The 16,271-nt window shown below is 40.6% G+C and overlaps 1 protein-coding gene across 1 annotated transcript in view; it reads right to left on the bottom strand.

Moving 5' to 3' along the window:
- The window catches only part of cacna1g (calcium channel, voltage-dependent, T type, alpha 1G subunit), a 259,465-nt gene that overhangs the window by 165,483 nt on the left and 77,711 nt on the right, over positions 1 to 16,271 (bottom strand). The window lies entirely within an intron of this gene.

Below are 16,271 nucleotides of genomic sequence, written 5' to 3'. Positions count from 1 at the left end.
GAAACGGTTAAGGAATATAACACAGTAAAGATAACAACAGCTTGCTGCTTCACTATGGCAGCAATAGCCTGAAAAGTATGCATTTCTCTAGGCTTTCTCCAGTGACCTCATTATCCCATTCAAATTTCTAAACCCCTCTAACCAAAGTGATGCACATTTATCTCCACCGGTATAATTCACAATCAGAAACTGTTTTTGAGAGGTAAAATGAGCCACAGAGGAATCCGGATGCAAGGAAAATCCACCTGTGGTTGCTGTGAGTGGCAGCCAGTGCTCCCATTCCACCCTGTTAACTGAAATCTGTTTGCAAGGTGTGCGAGTGTTGGAAACTGTTCAGATAGTTAGCAGGAGTGCTGGATAGGTACTTTAAAGAGACTGTGTGAAGCAAGAAGAAGAAAAAAAGACTATAGAGGCAGATGCTGAAAGAATGGTGGGCTGACTAAGAGGAGGATGAAGTATGCAGCTTTAGAGTTGGTGAATGTGAAGACATCGTGATGCATAGCACATGAATTTTATTGACCGTGGGGTCGAAGTGGGCATTCCAAATGTGGTTAGGCTAAACGCCCGCCTGAGCTATGTGACACCAATCAATGATGAGACTAAACACACACCAACGCTGCTTCAATACACACACACACACACACACACACACACACACATATTCGGACAGATATGTGGGCTGCATGCATACGCACAACCACACGCCCACATATATTATAGATTGCCACTGCATCCACAGTCAGCACCCTGCATCCAGCCTGGTTAACAATGTTAGACAGGACAGACTGTTTGTCATCCCAGTGTGTGTGTGTGTGTGTGATCCAAAAGAAAAGCTGTGCTTTTCATCTACGTGTGTGTATGTGTGTGTGTGTGTGTGTGTGTGTGTGTGTGTGTGTGTGTGTGTGTGTGTGTGTGTGTGTGTGTGTGTAAAAGTGCACACACCAGCTGTGAGGACAAACGACCTGTCCATCTTTTATCGCATTAGTCGCCACTTGCTCATTCATCCCGCTGACCCATAATGCAGCTGGGTCAGCATGGTCCCACTGCCACCACAAAAAAGTGGGAGCAGGTCGGACAGCAACACAGAAACTGGGATTTTTTTTTAACTTGACTCTTTTATGCTGGTTTAAAAGCAGCCACAGCGGGCCAGAGTTTCAAAGCGGAATAGCAGACAGTCTGCTAAACACCAGATAAACATGAGAGAAAACACAGAGGGTCTCAAATATGTGTGCCATAGTCACATTATAATATTTTGTGTAACAGGAAATGGTGGCACTGAATATACAGGAAATTTCTTTTTTTAAATGCTGGTTAAGCGTTGGTCAAAGGGGAAATTATGGAAACACAACAGCACTCACAGACAAAAACGTGCATATTTCAGATATTCAAATCTATGTTTTTCTCTGTAGGGTTCAGTCAAAGCAGCATTTATAAACCAGATTTAGAGCAAAAATCTCAATTTCAACAGAATCGCTTCAATCATTTGATTCATTGAGGCAAGTTAAATCCACAAGAGGTTGCACTGTATAGTTCAAGTTTTGCAAAATTTCGTCTCATTCAATCATTGATATTTTCAATGCACTTACTCAGTGCTGCAGTGTATAGGACCAAAGTAAATCTGGTGATATAGTTATATAAATCGTAAATTGTATTGCCTGCATACTTATGGTTAGTTAAGATATTTTGTTGATTTTCCTAATTTGAGCAAGTTGGAACATGTTCATGTTGAACGGAAGAAGCCCAAGAAGAGAGCCTTGTGGAGCTCCGTGTCATTTTTGTCCACTCAGACATTTAATTACCAGTCAACAAAAATTACTCCCTATACTTTAAGTATTATTCAAACCAGTGTTGTCTCAGGAAGTCACACCCAGTTTCCCAGTCAGTCTAGTAACATATTGTGGTCAACAATGTCAAATGCAGCAGTGACATCTAATAAGACCAAGACGTTGGCATTTATTGATGATCTTCAAACGAGCAATCTTGGTACTTGGGTGTGGTTGAAATTCGGATTGGAAAACACTGAAACTGTTGTTTAGTGGCAGGAAGTGCCAGTTTAGTTCAACCATTTTATTAAAACATGGCAGGTATGATGCGGAATACTTGTTATACAATACAGTGGAACTCCACTTATGTCTTATGCCAGTTAAAAAGCTTTGTTAACCCTGAGACCCTGAGATTTAATCAGATTACATCACTGGAGTGATCTTGGGTTCATTTTTGAGACTACAAATGTGTAGATATCCTGTTTTATGGGGGAATATAATTGAATGATTCTGTATTTGGGCAGGAAGGGTTTAACAAATGGGGCCTTTGACCTGGCACCAGTTGAGTTGGCTTGGCCTCTGCTGCTTCCATTTTCTCCATTCTTTTTTCAATCATTTTCACATAAGTTCTCTAACTCTATGAAAAATACAATACTAATTAATTTGATTGATGGAATGTGAAGCCCACCATCTTCTGCATAAAAGTCAGACACACTCCATTTCTATCCACCGGCCAAACAAAGGGAACACTACCTCCTGCTTTGGCTCTGGGCGTTGGCATTGAACGTAAATCATGTGCTGCAGAATGATTCAATGTGAAGGGACGCTGGGCTAGAATGTGATACATTGCGGGGGTTCTAATACAGTATTGAACAGGAGTATTGAATAATAGATGCAGGCTGGAGGGAATCTGAAAAGATGACCACGAGGAACCTCGGTGGCATCAGTTGGGTAATGATGGCTGCATCTGGAAGGCAGAGCAGGATTATGTCACACACTGGAGGAAGCACAAAAGGGGCTGTTAGTCCAAAGGGATGCAATTAAAAAGATCAGTCAGTTCGAAGAGAGGGATCATTAACAGGAAACAAAAACTCAAACGCTTGGGCATCTAGTTTTGAGAGTGGTGGCACTGAAAGTTTTAAGGGAGCAACAAACTGTTGTTGACACGGTGGTAGTGTCAGCAAAAGTTCGGAGTAAAGGATTGAGAAGGTGGAGCTAATTAAAAATAATGAGCTTCGTGGGTTGTCTGTGTGTAAGCTCCTGATACCATCAACGTTTGTCAAAGCTTAAGATAATGTCATTTGAGTTCAGAAAAGTTCCATCAGGCTCCTGACAAAACTAACAAATTAGTATACGGATGGGAATCTAATGCACAACACTGGGTCCAATGTTATTTACGGTCTACCTCCACTCAAAAATGTGTCCTTATGTGTCCTTGGATGTATGTGCATAAATCATTCTGCACAATGAAGCTCAGAGTTTAACACTAGAAAGCTGTTTTCACATTAATCTGCTGAGGAAGAAAAGTTCCTCTGCACTCAACTTAAATCTGAATTTAAGACGTGCACCTACAAGCAGGATTTGTGACATCACAACTAGTTTGAGCTGCTCAGTATGCAGCTACACAAGTGCGATATGGAAACTTCAAGCCTCCTTTATACCTACGCTGAGAGTGGGCTTTACACAAAAGTAGCAGACATCTTTTGTCCAGCAGTTAAACTTTTCAAATGATTCTGGATTTATCAGTGAGAGAAGAAGAGTAGATATAGTTTAAAAGAATTTCAAACAAGGTAATAAAAAAAACCCAAAAAACATATCAGACTCAAATAGCAGATTATTATTATGTCTTAAAATGTGTGGAGGGGGCACACTTTCAAATTAATTACAGTGTTTCTAAAGAAGATTATTTAATCATCTTTTCCTGAATAAAGGAGCATAATTAAGGGTGACAGTTTCAATAGATTATTATACTGCTGATATGACAGAAGCAGAAAAATGAATATTTTACAGAAAAGTTTTTACAGGGTAAAAGTGATGAAAAAACTTTATAGATTGTTTGGACATTTAACAATAGTAACAAATGTCTTCACACTCAATTCATCATTTTAAGTCATTTATATCATTCCTAATGTATTCCTTATGAAGGAATCTGTCTAATATTGACTTTTATTACTTTAATATTATAAAATATGTTGTAGCGTAGCCTCATGGTATTTTTTAGTATTGTTTGCTATGTGATATGATTTATACAAGATAATAAGATTTGCCACACAGAAGTGATGGTGTAGTATATATGAGCACATGAAAACATTACAGTGGCTTTGTGTATGACTGCTATAGTATGAAGGTCTGTGAGATGATGTGTTGGCAGGCCAATTATTTTTGAGGCTACGAATGATGTTTTCCTTAAATATATTCATATTGGTGACAGACTACATACATCTAAGCCTTATAATGATATGATTTCTATTAAACAGTAAAGTGGCAAAGGAATGGAAAGATAGGGACATTTATACACTGAGGAAGATGCTGTTCTAAGCAGTGTTTGTATACTGTACGTGCTGATTAAAAGACTGTTATTTAGGACCTTGGACAAGATATTTGACGCTGCTTTAGCTTTCATCAGCAGGCAGGTAGTAATCATGCATCTAGAGGAAGAAAAGGAACCTGAGTGCAAGAAACTCTTTGCAATCAATACAAATCAGTGGTTGGATGTGTCTGCAATTGAGATGTTGTACTGAGGAGCTGAAGCCAGTCATCACATTGAAGTGACAATGTATATACTGATGCTTAGGATCATTAGTGTGTGATGCTAGAGACAGAGCAGTTCACTGAAAGCATTCAATGACCTGTTATTGAGGTAGGCTGCTATTTCGCTGTAGTAATAGTCAATAGACAGATAGGTTGAGGTTTGGGGAGTTGGACTGAATCAGCAGTGATTGGCAGACTGACTAGCAAGCAAATTTATTTCAAACCAGGCTACTGTAGTGTATTCCTTTTTCGATAGAAGAAATAATACAATTTTCCTCTCGCAAATAAAAAGTCAAATTCAGTAGAAATAAAAATGCACCCTTGTTTCAAGCGGCTATAATCAATATTTAAATACGAACTGTAGATCAAATGACTGGATGTAAAGTGCAAGTTAAAAGTTTGGGCACACTTCAAAGGGAAATTCAAAGTAAAGTGTGCTCAAACTTTTGACTGGTACTGTATGTGAAAAGGGTAGCACGTAGTGATGAAACTCAAAGAGAGTTATCATTCATCTCTGTAGCTTTGCTCTCCCTTCAGAATTATAATATATGAGTGTTGTGTTTACTGATCATCGCTACTGCCCTCAAATTGCAAAAAACACCAAGTAATTGTCGTTTTTTTTGACTGCTACAGCCTTGTTTGGTCTGGTGTGGCTAATTGCTTTTGGTGGCTAATGTTAGCATACCATAGATGGCGTAATTCTTTTTTTTGCAATGAGTTTCTTTTCCTATGTAACTGTTTCCACTGTCGTAAGTCACAATGAAAAACATTCTTTAATGACTAATAAATATAAGTCATATAAGTGTGTTTTTTTTCCACTGCTCTAGCTGTAATTGGTCTGGTATGGCTAGTTGCATCTGGTGGCTAATGTTAGCATACTTTAGATTGACATTGCTGTATGTATTAGTCATTAAACAATTTTGTCATTGTGAGTTACTGCAGTAGAAACAGTTATAAAGGCAAGAAGACTCATTGCAAAAAAAGAAAAAAAAGCTAAGTGTTGTTTTTTGCTGCCGTATCCGTATTGGGTCAGGTAAAGACAGTTTTTTTGGTGGCTAATGTTAGCATACTTGAGACAGACATTCTGCAACTAATATTAATCAGTCATCAAACGATGTTGTCATTACAACTTGTTACCACGGTGAAAACCGTTACATAGACTCACTCTAATGGATAACCTAATATTGCACAGTGCACAGAGTTCTTCAAAAGTTATAAACATTTGAGTAATTATGAAAAATCATGACAGATTGTATTTTCTTTTTAAAAAAATTGTTGAAAACACCAGGCAATTTTATAACTTTTCAAAGCTGAAAAACAACATTAGCAAAGAGGAACAGAAGGGAAAATGAATGAATAACCTACAAAAGAAGCAGCCGACTGACTAGGCAAGGGAATACTTTTTAAAGGCAGATGAGTGAAGGGCTGTGATCCTGGCAGCATCGCTCACTGCCCTTGGGCACACGTGTAAAAGGCAGACAGGTTTTTTTACTGGTGCACTTCAGACCCTGTCGACTGATGAAATGTATGAAGCCTATTGTTTACTGGCGGTCTCACAAGTGGAAAAAAGGGAATTTATTAAAAGAGAGAAATCCTGATGAAGGGAGAAGAGGAAGGCTTGAGCAGAGGGATGGAGACAAAGCAAAACATTAAATATGAATAATCTGACTGATTTAATCAATAACTCTTCCTCTCCTGCCCTCGTTTTCTTCCTCTGTCTCTCCAGCTGGTGGGCTATAATTAAACAATAAAGAGAGAGTGTTGGCGGCGTTCTGCCTTCAATGTGAATGCACACACACACATACACGGACACGCACACACACCTTCATGGTGTCAGCATATAAACAAGCGGTGACGCCCTGAGGGATGGATTCAATTAGAGGAAAGATACACAAGGATATGCTCTGTCAAAGCTCTGAAAGCAAGAAGCCTGCTCTACACACACACACACACATACACACACGCTTGCAAACACACAGAAATGCACAGACATGCAAATGCACACAACAATGCTTTCATCAGAGAGGCAACATTATCAAACTCATCAACACCTCAAAAAGTATACTGTGCTCTCATGGGGAAGCCTTCACTCTCTCTTACACAGACTAACACACACACACACACACACACACACACACACACACACACACACACACACACACACACACACACACACATTTTAAGTCCCTTTATTCTTGCCTAATGAAGGGAAAATAATATGCTAGTCTTATGTCCTCCCCTGCCTCTGTGCATCACACTGCTTATTCACTCTGATTCTGCCCACTAATGATCTGTGTGTGTCTGCGTGTGTGTGTGTGTGTGTGTGTGTGAGTGTAGGTCTTGTATGTGTGTGTGTCAGGTAAGGTAAGGAGAATTAACAGATTCGAAAGAGCAAAAGTTTGGTTTTTAAAAAAAGTTTCGACCCATCTCATCAGCTTCTCTGCAACTCTTATTTCTTTCATGAGTGAGGGGAAATGAATTCTCAGCTGTAAGAGATGCACGCAGTCCGAGGACGATCAATACAGATGAGCCTCTCTGAATAGATATTATTCATTGTGTTTACTATAACTCACAAAGGACGTGTTTCTGCAATCGCTCTGCCCGTCTCCAAACATACTGCACAGCCTTGGATCAAGGTACGCTCTATCTGCAAATCTATACCTCTCACTGATTGTCCCTGCATGACGTGATGCTACACTAACACCAAGAACTATTGCTAATATAACAACCTTTATAAAAATCAGCCAGTCTATTACATAATTTGTTGAACTGCTGTATCAACTAAATCAATTTTTCCCTATCAGACAGGAACCAGAACAATCACCTCTCCACATTGCTAAACCTTGTTAACATTTTAAAGTAGGTGTTGCCCATACAGCAACACTTGTAGTATAGGAGAACTTGTGAATAAAGTTCTCCTATACTACAAGTGTTGATGGAGCTTTGACTTTCTTTTCCTTCTCCGTACACCTTGGAAGTAGGTGAAGTTGTCCCAGAAGCCTCCGTCCTGTTTCTACACCAATAGTCACAGTGTCACTCAATTGGCAGTTGTTTTTTAAATTTAAAAAACTTGTAGTCTCCAACTCCAACTGATGCTGACTCAAGTGACATTGCTTGAGGCAATTTATCAGATTTCATACAGCTCCCTCTGGAGACACGGAAGGCTTTATGGAAACACACTTGATGTGTGAAATGAGTTTAGTTCTACTTTAACTATATAATCAGTGACTGTATTGTTTTATAATCAACAAAAGAGTGTAGTCATCAAGGATTTGTAATTGCTACGTCTACCCTGTGGTTCACATCTTAAAAAAAATAATAATAATAACTTCCCTAAAAATGCTAATTTGAATTCCAAAACATGTATGAGCCCAAGCTACAAGAGGGTGAATACTGCTTAATTTGTACAGTATGCCAGACTGCCTGCTTGATGCAACCTGGTGTAATCCTGGCTTTACAACCCCACATAATGTTCGTGAAAGGAATTCAGACCAAAGCATAGAGGAGTCTTTCAGAGGATGTCCAAAGGCATCTCTTCTTGATTAAAACCCACTCTGCCCTGAAGTTCAAACATGACACAAAGGCCAGGTCCCGGACCAATGAGCGTATGGAGTCCAAGGATTGGAAAGCAGCAAGGCAGCTGGTGGTGCGACAGGTGCAGTGACATTCAGCCATACGTCACAACATGAGTGTGTTCCCTCATTAAAAGCTGTCATTGAGGTTTGATGGAAAGGGCAGGCAGGACTGGAACAGCAGGAAGAAATGGAAAGTTTGAAGAAAAGGCAGATATGGTAAGGTGGACTTGAGAAGCTGGGATAAAGAAAGGAAAGGTATGTCATGCGAGTAGTCACTAATGGAGCATCGGTTGGACAGGGACAAAAGGTCGAGTGAGCCAAGGTAAGAAAATATGGTTTATTATTGGTAATCTGTCAAGGGAAGTAAAGGGAAACGGGAGATGAAAAGAAAAGATGTCAAAAGCCCACCTTCTGTTATCATCATGTCTAGGCCACAAGGGAATAAAAAGTGCTCCAAAGAGGACTGAAGACCTCAGTCAATGACATGATTAATACCTATGACCAGGATTATCCTGGTGGGGGCACCAGGGCTAAATGAGCTGTGAGCCCCTAGTGATATTTGATTGCGATAAACAAAGTAAACCAGGGGACTGACAAAGCAGATAATTTCCCCTGAGCCCTAAACCCTTAGAGACCCCAGAGCTCTGCCTGGTTAATAATCCAACCTCGTCTGTGACCATGTAATCCATTTCAGAGTACTTCTCTGAACAGTTCTGCATGGAATCCACTTTAACAATTTGTGCACCATATCAAGCCTCACTGCATAAATTAATATTAGTTCATTACATTCAGGTGGCACCTGGAGTGTACACACTAGAGGTCAGCACAAAATCCACAGATATATGCCTCTTGTGGACTTGTTAAATATTGGATTTGGCAGATAGTCCTTGAAATGAAACGAGACCCATTTGTCATTGCCTTTAATAGCCGTTACAAGTGACCTTTACAGGAAATAAAGTTTTTTGATCTGAAACCTCCATGGTTAAGGTTCTGTTGGGTTTAGGCACAAAAACGACTCAGTCAGGGTTAGGAAAAGATCGTGGTCACGGTTTAAAGAAACCAACATTGACTGTCGAGAGGAAATACGAGGCGAACATCAATCTCCCATGCCGAAGTCTGAGGTTTTGTTGACCCATCCAACCATCCTAACATCCACCCTCGGCAGACTTTGTGGCACTATAATAAAGTGCCTCTTTTTCCACCTTAACTCCCAACAGACAAGAGGCATAATTCATACAACCACAAGAGGGCTTTGTCACTCGTTTTTTGGGCATTTGCTGAAACGACTGATGTTTTTTTGTGGTAGGACGGTTTGGATTTAGACAGCCTTGTGTATGCACCCATAAAGTCCAGACGTTTGGATTCAGCCAGAAGTTAGTTCGGAAGAGTGGCTGTAATTGCTATTTTTCATGTCTGAAGACAGGATACCATTGGGGAGATGATTATAAAATGGCTGCTGTGAAAAGGAATTCCAACACTAAAATCAATGTCTCGCCTATCTTCAGTTCTACTTCTCTTCAGCGGACTAACTACTTTACTTTTTTTCTGTTACCACTCATGACAACCCTCCCTGTTTTTGTGTTTGATTCCTCTGGAGAGCAATGCCTTCTCTTCAGAGGGCAAACTTGACAAAGCCCAAAAACTTGAAGGTGTGCAAAACAGGAAAGAGGGTGAGGTTTATCTCCCAAGTCAGACAGTTACTGCCGCTTCACCTTTGCTGCATACTTCCCATCAATCCTGCCTTTCTTCAAGCCTCTCAAAGCCCCCCCTCTCTCTCTGATCAGTTTCTATTCCCTCTGCTTTCACTTTTCTGTCTGTGCCATCTTACCCCAGCTATTTTCTGGGAGGAGATTGTCAAAATGAAACTTTTTCTGGGGGGAAAAATACTGAACATGCCAGAATACCATTTTTAAAAAAGGAGGAGAGTGAACAGAAAGAGGAAGGATGTTCATGAAATATTGAAGGCGACTGCTGCAGCCCTTTGTAACGTGATCCATCACTGTCATTGTGCATAAATGTGTTCATGTGTGTTCATATATGCTCAAGCATTACATGTCTATATTTACTTGTCAGTATTTATGAGTCCCAAGTTGAGTAACACCACTTTATTAGATGAGTAGATCACTGTTGTCTGGATGTCTTCCTGTTCTGAGGGGGTGAAAATGAAACTGCTATTGATCAGTCTAACTTCAACCCTCTCTCTTTTGCTCAAGCTACCCATCTGTCAATGAGTGCTTTCATTGCAGTTGCCAAAACCTGTGGCTACAGTTAGCAGGATTTGGGAGACAGAATGAGGCATTTAGCAGTGGCCTAATAAACTAATAAGCCACCAAGTAGAATCTGAACCTTATTAGCTCAATTACTCTACTGGTGTTTGTCAGTAGCTTGTAAAACCAGGGGCAAAGATAGATCAGGAGGTATTAAACACCCCATATCAGTGTTTATTTAATCTGCCACCTTTACAGTTAAGGTTGGTTTTTAATTTAGGAAAAGATTGAGGCCTCATCAGAATTGTGCTTTCTGTTTACTTTCAACTTAGCACTCCTTGGTAAACTTGAGGTTGGTTTAAATGCACAACCAGCCTGAGGAAGATAGATCTAGACACAAACTGAATTCATTGCTTTGTACCCTATTTGCCTGGATGTGTACACACTCGGTCCCTCTTGCACAAGTCTGCTGAATTTCTGGTTCAAATCCTGGAACCAGCTAGAAAAATACAGGTGTGGAAAGTTTTAAAAGTAAAACAATGGCTACTGGGAAATAACTGCATTAATGTGAACCTGCTGGAGATGCTTCCATGAAGTTGGGGGAATTGCAAGAAGTTTTACAATTTGCCTTTTATCCACCGATGGTGGAAAGCTACCATGCAAGGTGCTGGCTTTGGGGGTTTGGTGTCTTTCCCTAGGACACTTTAGTATGCAGACAGGACAATGATACCTAAAGCTGTACTCAAAGTAAAAGGAATTGCAGAAATCTTCCTATAACCCATAAATTGACTGGACAGATTCATGGGACCCTATAAGGATTGACAAATATGGGATTTTTTTGCTCACATGTAGTTGTCAATAAGTATGAATGAGTTTAATCAAAACGATATCACTGGAAATGAGCGTTAAGCTTGCAAAGAGCTGCCTCAGCGGCGTTCAGAGAGGCGCAAGTCTTAGCCAAAGGCCACGGTGTTACAGCTGAGCGTCTCGACTAGTGGCGTGGAAAATCCTGCTGGTATAACACTGCATATCCCAACGGCTCGCTGACACGGCTTATCAGGAGCCTGAGTCAGGAGCCGAGGAGTTAGGAGGTTGAGGCAAATAGAGGCATATTGTTACGCCGCCTGTATCAGCGCGTACCATATGAGAGGCAGGCAGGAGCTGAGCTGGAAGGAATGGATGGGAGAGAGAGAGGCATCAGGGTGGTGTGTGGGAGGTGGTGGCGGTGGTGGGGGGGCGCAGAAAAATACGAAGATATGACAGACAGAGCCTGTGTGAGAGAAATAGAGATGACAAGAATAAAGGGAGTGACAGATGACACACGCAAAAGTAAAAGACAGGGGGGAAGTAGAGGAAGCACATGAGGAAGATAGAGCTCAACACACATCCTTCAAAACCATTTCACAAAAAAAACTGCAATATCCTGTGTGTGTATGTGTTTGTGTTTGTGTGTGTGTGTGTGTGTGTGTGTGTGTGTGTGTGAGTGTGTTGGGGAGGGTCAGGGTTAGATAAGTGACCTCCCGGTTCCCCACGGGGGGAAACATCGACGACAGCAAACACCATTAAACTTTTACCAGCTTACATTATTGATAAATTCAGCCTTCACTCCAAGATGCTCTTAAATAGGGTGCAACTTTCTTTCATGCTCCTTGCTCATGAATATGGATGCATACAGTATACCAACTATTATACTGACACAATGGGGACTCTGAGGCGAAAACTATATGAATAGATCAATTTTTATGTAAGAGTAGCCAAAGAAAAAAAGGGCTGACTTCACGATATGGTTGTATCAATATCGATATTTGGAACAAAATGAGGTTACCCTCTAAGTTGTCCCCTTGTGGATACGGTGCATCATTTCAGCCGCAGAGCTCGTGAACTGCTGCCTCGTGCTTTTACAAGCGAGTTTTACATATGAAATGTATGCGCCAAGAAGGGTGGAGGGCTCCTAATGGGCTCAATGCACAAACAGTTGCAACCAAATACACACACACAAGCACACACATACACACATCTCTCTCATCAGCCAGGAAACACCCCTGTATCTTGCCACTGCGGACTGTGAGTTGCTAAGCAACGCCGGCTTTCATTGGGAAGTATTGTGAAGTCACATCTCTATTGCTGTGGTGTCTGTAACTGAGGTGAAGTGGCAGAGTTGTCGCAGCTACGGAGCAGAAGTTTGAAGCATTGGAAAGTCTGCAGTATGTCTGGTGTTTATTTCATCATCATCATCATCATCATCATCATCATCATCATCATCATCATCAACAACAACCGCAGAAACCATCCAGAACATGAAAATCTTGCTTGGTATTTACTGTCAAGCATCTGCTTAGACTACACCCCTGCTTCATCATCATGTCAGCTTACTTCTCTAGGTAGGTGATCCCTTGCTATCCATGTGGATTTCAAAGGCGCAGGTGTCGCTGGTGAGCAAAAGGGTGGCAAAAAGCATAGCGTGACCAAAGAGTTGATGGGAATAAAGACCTAGACCAACACCACACTCAAAGCAGAAAATATTGCTCTACTATCCTATTACATGCCAGCAAGCCAACATGTGAATAAAGAGAAAGAGAGAGAAAAAAGGGAGTGGGTGAGAGATTTCACACTTTCGTAGGAGCTGCTTTGGTGACGTAATATTAGGAAATATTACTTTCTCCTCAAGAGTCAACCGGAAGGTAGACATGGAAGACTGGATCAGGAGCTCTTGCTTTAAATATGCAAATGTTTGCAGTAAGAGTTTAAGGAGACATTATCACTGAGTTAAAACCTTCTTCTTTTGCAGTGATCTTAAACTGTCAAATCAGCAGCTTGGAAAAAGGCAAAGCCACCTCTGAGATTTGCTTGTGTCGGATTCTCTATTATGCAGTGTAATGGCTGTCCTCACTGGTGATTACACAACTTTGCCCCGTGCGTGCTCTAGGAAGCTGATGCAGAAGGATTATGTTATCGCGTTCGCCGGTGTGAGTGAACACATAGGTGACAAAGACGTGCGGTTAAGTCATCAGCACCCAGACCTGGTCTATAGGTAGAGAAACACACACTGAGACACACAGGAGGACTACAAACCTACTGCCAGACAAAACACTGATACTGAACAACAAAAGAAGTGGTGGAGGAAGTATTCAGATCATTCACCCATGTAAAAGCAGCAATAGTGTGTTTTAAAAGTACTATATACCAGATAAAAGCCTTGACTTTTTTACTTAAGGAAGTACTTATTAGTAACAATATGTACTAAAACTATCCAAAAATTGTATTAAACCTAATATTGTTGTGTGTTATGTTGTGTTGTTGTTGTTTCTTGACAACATTGTGAATGACGATTCTTCCTCAATAGTCTTTCGAGGTAAAATAAAAGTTAATAATGATTAATAATGAATTAAAGTAAAAGTACTAATTAAGAATTATTATTATGATTATTATTGTTATGAATATTATGAGTATGATGATGATGATGATGGTGATTATGACGATGATACGTGTTATTATTTTTGTTTTTATTATTATTAACCATAATCATAATGATCACAAAACTTGTCTGAAATTAAATTACTGTACTGGGGTAAAAGAATACAGTGATTCCTTCTGAAATGTTGTGAAGCAGATGTATTAGTGGAAATACTCAATACAAGCACCTCAAAATTGTGTAGTACTTTACTCTCCACCACTGCTTGTCACTGTCCTCCAAAATGACCAATGTAAAAGTTTTGAAAACAGCTCATGTTTTTCTAATCTGCCACTTTTATGGTACAAGAGTAACTTATTTTCAGGCTGAAAAAGAAAAGTGCTTGTTTCACCTCTGACCTGTGGATGTGACATTACGCAATAGTGTTGTCAAAGTGCCCTGGAGTACATCTGTACATCACTGCTCCAAAATGAGAAGTATAGGCTAAGGTTTGGTGGAGTTAGGCTAATAAAACTACTTGGTTAAAGTATTTCTTAAAACAACAGTCAGGTGCACAAATGAACATTAAAACTGAAGTGTCTTACTGTAATCATTCCTTCTGTTCATACTGACCATTACAAGATCCCTTCATAATACTCTTACAATGTAAGAAGCATAAAATCCTTCCGTGCAAAAATATATTTAAAAGTTTATCTGGAGATAATACAAGGCTTCAGCCGTCTGAGCTTGTCAAGTAAAGCCGATATCTTCTACAGTCTTTTTTGTAAAAGAAACTCCTCATTGTGTCTCGATGGACAGTGTTTCTTGTTCATATGCAGTGGAAGGATTGTAACACAGAGGGAATTTGGCACTAAAAAGACTTTAGATATCTACTTGATTTAACTCATTTGGATGGTTGAACCTTCTAATTAACTTCCAAAAAAGCTTTAATTAAACAACATTTTTGCACAGAGGGAGGACTGTAGATTTTGTCTCCATCACTTACATTGAAGATGCATTCTAAAGGAACCTCTTAACCTCAATGTTCATCTGGGCATCTGACAGTTGCTTTAGGACAAATCTATGTTCTTTAAGATTTGAAAGTTTGTTTTCATGGTTAACATAGACCAATCTTAACTAGGAGTAGGAGATGTGAAGCGACTGGTGATCTGAAATGTCAAAATCACACTATTTATACGTCCATATGTCCATCCATCATTTGTAAGTCTGTCCCTTGTCAAGAAAATATTCTAAGCAGGAAAGTCTGTCTGGTGAGGTCATTCTCACACTCTTTACAGACACGCAGACATCTGAAAATAGCCTGTTTTTCCTCACACAGAGCAATAAGGACACGTACAATAAATGCAATGAAACAGACACACACACACACACCCAGCCAGACACACACACACACACATTCAGAAACACCTGTGGCCAGGAAGTGCTCTCAAGGCTCTAAATTAGCAGATGTGTGTCCGTCAGACAGGATCCAGCACCGTATCTGTCATCCTAATTGACAGAGATGTACTGGCTGGTGTGTGTGAGATGGTGTGTGTGCGCAGGTGTGTGTCTATATGTGTGTGTGTGTGTGTGTGTGTGTCTTGGTTAGTGTGAGGAAGATCTCAAGCAGCTTAGGAGAAAAGAAAGCACATATATTAGACGTTTGAAGACAGTGTGACCTCCTGGTGAAGTCATTCCGACATGTGTGGATTTTCGAGCACACACACACACAGACACACACACGCACACATCTCATATCTCATATCCAGTTTTTGGCGAGCAGGAATACAGAGAAGAGGAGGGGGGAAAAAATTGGAGGGTTGAGCAGACAAAGAAAACAGAGATGGAAAGGTGAGCAAATTAAACAGGCGGAAAAGAAAAGGGAGAGAAAGAGATGAGGGATGAATAATTGATCTGGAGGCCGTGTGAGGCTTTAATTCACAGCAGAGTGATTTTTACCACACACACACATATGCACACACACACACACACACAAACACACACACACACACAGAAATGCAGAGAGTAGACTATGATATCACCGCTAATGGCTGCTACTGCCTGATAGACTTGTTGTGGTTTGACACACACATTCCCCAACGCTACGTGGTCTGTCAGAAAGTGTGTGTGATAGACGCGAGAGAGAGGGGGGGGGGGAGTTAAGCAAGGGCAGAGGTCAGGACTCTTTCGATTCCCTGTTGCTTCTCATTAATTAGGCGTTGACCGAATCGCTCTCTCTCCCTGCGCGTCCCTCTGTCTCGCTCTATCTCTCTCGCCCAGTCTTGAGGCTGCCACCACTGCCATTTCATTCACAAGCAAAGCTATTCAGCGAGCCCCTTCTATTCAGGGGAATTAGCATTGACTGCACACACACACACACACACATATATATGAGAGCCGGAGGAAATTCAGTTAAATGCCACCACAAACGAATTAATCCTTTAAGGAGAGGAAGGAGGAAAACACACCTCATGCTACGTTGACAGGTTAGCTAGAGGTCAGCTAACGACAAAATGAGAGAGTGAAGAAAAGCTTTAGAAAAAAAAATGGAAGTGAAAAGAATGCCCGGACCGAAAATATGCAA

This window comes from Scomber japonicus, chromosome 20, assembly GCF_027409825.1.
Source record: "Scomber japonicus isolate fScoJap1 chromosome 20, fScoJap1.pri, whole genome shotgun sequence".
Lineage (NCBI taxonomy): Eukaryota > Metazoa > Chordata > Actinopteri > Scombriformes > Scombridae > Scomber > Scomber japonicus.
The sequence above is the reverse complement of the archived record's forward strand: the minus strand, read 5'-3'. Positions and strand labels throughout refer to the sequence as shown.